The sequence below is a fragment of the Coenobita brevimanus genome, chromosome 100 (assembly GCF_032717465.1).
Source record: "Coenobita brevimanus isolate Jiangsu-jjx chromosome 100, ASM3271746v2, whole genome shotgun sequence".
Lineage (NCBI taxonomy): Eukaryota > Metazoa > Arthropoda > Malacostraca > Decapoda > Coenobitidae > Coenobita > Coenobita brevimanus.
This window is the reverse complement of record NC_137053.1, coordinates 2,038,561-2,046,465: the sequence shown is the minus strand read 5'-3', so window position 1 is coordinate 2,046,465 and position 7,905 is coordinate 2,038,561.

The following is a 7,905-nucleotide window of genomic DNA, read 5'->3' as shown; positions in this document are numbered from 1 at the left end:
AGAGAGAGGGAGGTGAGAGGAAGAGAGGTTTGGAGCGAGTGAGAGGGAGGTGTGGAGTGAGAGGATGTGGTTTGGCGCGAGGTGAAGGGAGGTTTGGAGTGAGGGGAGGAAAGGGGAGGTTTGGAGCGAGGGATGGGGAGGTGTGATGCAAGGGGAAGGGGAACTGTGGGGTTAGAGGAAGGTAGGGGGTTGAACTAGGGATGAGAGAGAGAGAGAGAGAGAGAGAGAGAGAGAGAGAGAGAGAGAGAGAGAGAGAGAGAGGAGGGAAACAGAAAAATATAAGTACCAGATTACAGAGAAGTACGTGGCACTGGACATAGATAGCTAAGAGTGACATGACTAGCTACCACGCGGCAGAAAGTGCAAGATGGAGGGAGTGCTGAGTGAGGCAAGAGCTGAAATGAAGGACAGGGGTGTGGGCTGATTAAATTTTTATGATGGGGGCGTTAAGGAATGCCTGGGATAAAAAAATATATATATAATGGAGGAGGAAAATGATGATGAGGAGGATAATCACGAGGGTAGATAGGCACAGAGAGAGAGAGCGTACTGGGATAAGAGGTGTAAAAGGGTGTACAGCATGAGATTTCTTGAACAAATTGGTACGAAACGGCAAAAAAAGGGGAAGGAAGTGTGTTAATTAGAATGAATTACGTATATCGAGATGGGAACTGCAACCCGGTGGACTGCTGGATAGTGTTGATGGGTGCACTAGATAGCAGGATGGCGAGTTTTACCCTTTCAAATTCTTCCCATCTCAAAAAGATATAGATTAATATACTTATTTTTTTCAATTTAGGGAAGACCTCTCACATTCAAGGGTTTAATAAATGCTATGTCTAATCCCGGAGTTGGAAAAGTATAACATAAACCGAAGAATTTCGTCTGACGGTAGCAACAACAACAACAACAACAGTAATATACATAATAATAAAACAATAATAATAACAATAATATTAAATAAACATCTGGGGGAAAGACTTAATGTTAAACACTGTCTCACCTCCACAAAATCCTTTGCTCTTAAACTATAACTCCCAGCGCTCATCTAAATCAACAAAAGAATCAACAGAGATCATATTAACCTTCCCTCTGCCATGAACTCTCTAAGTAGAATAAAACAGCATAGTGGGTCTGTGGAATCGAAATGGTTTAGGTGGATGGATGCTTCGGTGGAGGGAGTGTATAGGTGGATGAGGGTGGTGTGGATGCGGAGAGGCAGGTGGCAGGAGGGCAGCTGTTTGCTAGGTAAAGTGGAAGGCTTGCCGTGGAAGAAAAGGTGGTCGACAGATTGTGATGATGGTGGTGGTGCGTGAAAGCTTGTTAGTGTAAATGGTGGTGGTGGTGATTGAGTGGGTAGGGGTGAGTTAGTTTGGGTGGGGGTGAGGGCTGGTGTTGGTGGTGGGATAAGAGGTGGTGTAGGTGGTGGGGTGTGAGGTGGTGTAGATGGAGGGGTGAGAGGTGGTGTACAGTAGATGGTGGGGTGAGAGCTGGTGTGACAAAGCAAGTTTAGACGGACAAAAATAGCAGGCAGGAGTAGTGAGCTGGTACAGATGTAGGTGATGGGATGGTCCGCATATCCAACCATCCAAGTCACTCACCAATCCATTCCACCAACCCATACAACCACCCATCCATCCAGTCTACTCATCCATCTAGCCATTCATTCATCCATCCACTCCACCCATCCATCCACTCAATCTATATACTCATTCAGTCCACTCACTCATCCATATCCATACACCATGCCACCCTCTCACCCACCCATTTACTCCACCCACCCACACCTCCATTCCACCCACGCACCATCCAGTTCACCCACCCACCAAATCCACTCACCCATCCAATCCGCACATCTAAACACACCCATCCTCCCATCAATTTAACCCACCCACCCACTCACTCAATTCACCCACCCATCCACTCGGTCAACCATCCACCCATCCAGTCCACCTACCCACTTATCCAGCCAACGCACCCACCCACCTAATCCACCCATCCATCCAATCCACTCAGCAAGCCACCCATCCAACACACTCACCATCCCACCCACCCCAGTCCACCCATCCAAGCCACACACCCACCGGCATCTTTCATCCTGACCCTGGCTCCATCACCCATAATATTTACTAGGTGCAGAGTCCCTGGCGGCCGGTCCCTCCCCCACACACGCGGAAACCACAAATTACACGCTCCCAGCTCCTCTCTCCGCCAATCGGGAGGGGCCGCCAATTCACCCCAGCGTTTTGATTGGCTGGGCGTCGCTCGAGATGTTCCCCAATTGGTGGTTCCCGAAACGTGCGTGCGGGCCTCCTCCCCAAAGGTGTGAAACAGACTGATAAATTGAAAACTTGTCGAGAGTTGAGTGAATGATAATACACGTAATTACCGACATAAATTTTCATCTTACTGACCGCCGATCTTTAATTACGTCTGAGCGGAGGGCCACACGCGAGGTCGGGCTAAGTGGGGTGCGTGTCTGATTCCTGAAGATATGCCCCGATACTGCGAGATACAGCCCTTCCCTCCCCAGCCCCTCTATCCCCTCCCCACCGCTCCTCTCCCCTCCCCAACTCCTCTCTTCTCTCCCCGGTGCTCACCTGGCTTCTCAATTCCTATCCTTCCCAGTTCTTCTCCCATCCTCTCTATCCACCCCACCAAGTAAGTGCCTCCCTCTTTCCCTCTCTCCTTGGATTTTCTTTTCTCCCCGTCTGTATCCTCCCAAGTCCTCCTCTTGTCTCCCCACTCTTCATCAAGTACGTGCCTCTCTCCTCTCTCCTCTCCCTGGCGATCCTTTTCTCCTCTCTTGTTTCCTCCCAAATGCTTCTTACTTTCTTACCATTACTTTCTCTTTTTTCCCCCGTATTCTTCCCAGACCTTCTCTCTATCTTCCTCAAAATTTCAGTGCCTTCTCAAGTCTCTCTCCCTTGATCTTCCTTTTCCTTCTCTCTCCCTGCCTTTCTCGCTCCTGTTCCCTCATTTCTTTTCATCCCCGCACCACCTTTTCCTTCCCCAGTCGCCCCCGTTTACTATCGTCCCCATTCAGAAAATACCTCCCCTTTTGTTACCCTCCCCACTCCCATTCCTTTATCTCCGGCACTCTCAATACCTCCTTCTCCCCATCCTTCCCCAACCCCGGTACTTATCCAACTCTCTCCTCCCGTCTGTAGGTGACTTTCTCTACCCTGCCGTCTCCACGCCTCCATCTCCCCTCCCCAACCCCCATACAACCCCCTAATATCCCTCCCTTCTTCTCTTCTCCCCAAATTTCAAATGACCATACATTCCCATTCTCTCGCAAAAATTCATGCCAGCCATCATTTCATTGCATTACCCGCCTCTCCTCTCCCTTCCTTTCTTTTAATTTCCTCTCCTTTCCTCACCTCTCCTTCCCTCCTTTATCCTTTGCTCTCCTCTTCTCTCCATTTCTCTTCTCTTCTTTCCCCTCCACATTTCTCCTCTCCCTACCTACCATTCTCCTTTTCTCTTCGCTTCCTCTCCACTTCTCTCCTCTCCTCTCCTACCTTCCTCTCCACTCCCCTCTCCTCTCCTGCCTTCCTCTCCCCTCTCGTCTCCTTCCCACCCCTACCCTCCCCGCACCCTCAGGCCTCCCTCCCTTCACCTTCATCTCACTAAGTATGGGTCGAGGTGTCAGCTTTTTATTCTTGCATAACCAGGTGATTGGGGAGGTAAGTGGTGGAGGGGGTAGGGAAGAGGGGAGGTAAGTGGTAGAAGGGGGGTAGGGGTGAAGGTGGGATGGAGGTTGGGGTAGGGAAAGGGGCAGGGGAACGAGAAGAGGTAGTGGTAGGGGAAGAGCTGGGGGTTGGGTTGGGGTGGGGGAAGGGGTGGGGTTGGGGTTAGGGCGGGGGAAGGGATGGGGGTGGGAAAAGACTGAGGATAGGCTGGGTGAAGCTAGGGTGAGGCTGGGAGAGGATGGGGGGGCTAGGGAGAGGCAGGGAATACTTTAGGGTGAGATTGTTAAGGGATGGAAGGGTGTTGGGTGGTGAGGCAGGAGAGAGAAGGAAGGGTGTAATTTGGAGAGTGGAATGTGTAGTGGAGGAGGCGGTTGTTTAAGGAGTGGGTGTTGAGGCATGGGTAGGGGTGGGGAAGGCAGAGGATGAGGTAGGGAGGAAGAGGAAGGGAAGAGGAGGAAGGGAGAAGAAGGAAAGAGGGAGGAAGAGAAGGGAAAGCGGGAAGGGAAGGCAAGGGAAGGATGAAAAGGAAGGGAGGGGGGAAAGAAGAGGAAAGGAGGGGAAGAGAAGGGAAGGGAAGGGAGGAACAGAGAAGGCAAGGCAGGGGTTGAGAAGGGAAGGGAGGGGAAGAGAAGAGAAAGAAAGGGGGGAAGAGGAGGGAAGGGAGGGGAAGAAGAGAAGAGGACAAAAAGAGAAGGTATGCCAGTGGAAGAGGAGAGGAAAGGAGAAAAGGAAAGAATAATGGAGAGAACGAGAAGGGATTGAGAGAAAAAAGGAAAGGAAAGAAGTAAAAGGAAAAGGACAGGGAGGAAAACAGGAAAGCTGAAATGAAGGATGAGAGAATGAGGAGGCGAAGAAGAAGGAAGAGGATGAGAGGAGGAGAAGGAGGGAAGGAGGAGGAGGAGAGATGGAAGGAGAAGGAAAAAGAAGAGTGGAGGAGAAGGAGGGAAGGAGGAGGAGGAGAGAAGGAAGGACAAGGAAAAAGAAGAAAGGAGGAGAAGAAGGGAAGGAGGAGGAGGAGAAGTGAAGGAAAGAGAGAAAAGGAAGGGGAGGGGAAGTGTAGTGAGAGACAGCAGAAGTGTTGGTAAATGAAGAGTGCTGACATGTAGAGAGCGAATGAGGGGGAAACAAGGAAACATAATGAAACACACGACGATAAAACGAAGAGAGAGAAATAAAACACAAAGAATCGTTTAACTGCTGGTATGGGTAAGAGGGAGAAGAGCAGGATATAGGAAGTGGATGTCAGCTGAGGATAGAAGAAAAGAATTACACTAAAAAGAAAAGTGTTCCTATATTTTCTTGAAGTAGATTATAAGATTTGTCAATATCAAAGGATTCTCACCAGTCTCCCTGAAGGCACGAGGAGGTTCAAGAAGGTGTAATTTTGACCAGATAGGAATATTACAAAGCCAGAAAAAGAAGGGCATAGCAGAAGTACCTGGCCATTCTCTTTAGTAGACTGACAGACAGACCAGCCTCCACTTACTGCTGAAAAATTCCTGCCACTCCCTTCCCCCTCCCCCCCCAAAAAAAAAGAAAAAAATATATATCCAAATGCCTCTGAAACACACATGCAAAAAAAAATATATATATATAATCCAAATCTCTCCCCTCCAACTTTCGCATGGAATGTTTCTCAAAAACTTTTTTCGTAAACGGGGGGAGTGAGTATAGAAACGAGGGGAGGAGGAGTGGAGGATGGTTGGGGACGGAAAGGAGGGAGAAGGAAATGATGGGTGGAGGGTGAAGTAGGGATGTTTGGAGGAAATGGTTGGAGGGTGACGGTGAAGGTTTATGGTAGGAGATGATGGGAGGATGGTAGAGAGGGAGGGAGATGGTAGGAAAGGAGGAAGATGGTAGGGAAGGAGGGAAATAGCAAAGGAGGAGGAGGATCGTAAGAGATCTGGTAATGTCGGGGGATGAAACGAACACTCACATTTATTAACACACACACACACACACACACACACACACACACACACACACACACACACACACACAGAATCCACCCCTGACCCTTTCCATCTATCATTCCTCATCTCCACCTCCCTCTTCTTGCTCTATAATCTTCACACTCCTCATTCCATCGCTCCCATCGCCTCGCTCTATCATTTCCTCTTTCATTCTCGTCTTTTCAGTTCGCCAGTTCTCATTACCTTGCACTTCCAGCTCGCGTGCACTCAATCTCACCTCTTTATTCTCATTTCCTCTCTTATATGTCACTTTTCCTCACATTATGAACAATTTTATTCAGTTTATCTTCATTATCATCATCAGTCCATGTTTTCTAACCCATTTACCTATAATTTCTTTTTCCAGTTTTTTTATTCTCTATCTATCTGTCTGTCTATCTATTTATCTATCTATCTAGTTCCTCCTCCTCATCCAGCATCTGTTCCTTCTCAGACCACACACCTGCTCTTACTGCTTCTATTACCCATCCCTTACTTAACCACCTGTCCATCCCCACACCTGCCTCCTCCTACCATTTACCTTTACACACACCTGACATCCCGTTACACACACACACACACACACACACACACACACACACACACACACACACACACCTGTATTCCCTTTTCAACATGTACTCTTTCCCTATTCTCTCTCTTCCTTCTCGCCCAAAAATAATGTTTCCATCTCAAACCTTCCTATATTTTCTGGTTTTTCTTGCTTCACAGATTCCTTTCTTTTCTCTCTCTCTCTCTCTCTCTCTCTCTCTCTCTCTCTTTTTACATGTATTTCTCCACACTAATCCTCCTCGTCCATTATCCACAACTGCATCAATCTTCCTCCTAAACAGTTATTTCCATTTGTGTAACCTGCCCTTCCTCACTGTGTCTTTTCTTCATACATTCACATTTCACTTATTTTCTTCCTCTGTTGCATCTTCTCTACTCTCGTCACCTTCATCTAGACCTCTCAAACACCTGTCTCCTTTCTCACCTTCATTTCTCTTCCTCTCTAGTTCGCCCATATACCCTTTCTTGTTTTCTACACCCTACTTCTCTCCGTAAAACTCATCCTCTCCTTTTCATGCTTCCTTGCTCACTTCCCTCTCCTTTAGCATCACCTTCATCCTTTTCTCCATGCTCAGGTCTACATCTTACTCCTCTCATCACATTTCCCCTTTCCCTCATCATGTTTTCTCATTCATCTTGCTCTATTTCTATATCTCCCTCATCCTTTTCTCCACCTACAAACCCCTTCTACACCTTCTGCCTCCATCTACACGTCAACACCTGGGACAACTCTACCAATAGTCTGTTTTTGTATACTGCATGGCGATCCTTTTTTTTTTCTTTCTTTTTCCTTTTTCCGTCTTTGGCTGGATGGACTGTACTGGGAATAAATTTTTGTTTTTTGTCTCCTAATCTCAAACTCCAAAAACGTATGCTATAATTAAAGTTTTTCCATATATAGCAACCGGTCTTGAATCATTAGGTCTGTTGCTCTTTGCTTTCCTCTACTGTATACGGAACTTCCTTCTCTTCGTCCCTCCTTCCTTCCTTCCATCTTTTTCTTCTTACCCCTTGTCCTGTCATATTTGCTCTACACCCTTCCTCTCCTTCCGCATAACCTCCACGTCCCCCCACACCCTTCCTCCTCTTCCTCTACACCCACCTCCCTCCCTAACTCCTAACCTCCTTCCTTCCCTCCCTCCTTTTCCGTTTCTCCTCTCTTCCCTCTCTCCGCACCTCCTCTCCTCCCTCCTTACCTCCTCTGACCCGCGAGCGACGGAGGTGTGAAAGGGGAGGAGCGAGGCGAGGTAAGGAGAGGGGAGAGGAGCCGTAAAGCGTGAGGGCCGTGGCTGGGAATTTCAACGCCTGGGTAGAAAGTGAGCAAATCGCCAGTCTCCGGAGCACGACCCAAGCCAGTCTCTCAGGCAAGCTGCTCGGGTGGTCTGGTGGAGGGGGAGGGAGAGGGTGATGGAGGGAGGGAAGGAGAGAAACTGATGGAGGAAGGGAGGGATGGCTGGTGAGAAGAAGAAATGGAGAGGTGTAGGATAGGGGGGGCGGTGCTTGGATGAAGTAGGAGTGGGGAAGAGGTGGAGACAGGTAATGTGGAGGGGATGCTGAAGGAGTGGAGAGGGTAAGAGGAAGGATGGAATAGAAGGGGAAGAACCAAGAGTGACGGAAGGGAGGGTAGTGGAGGGAATGAAGTGGGATAAGGAGGGAAGGGGTGACGAAGGGTAGGATGGAGGGGA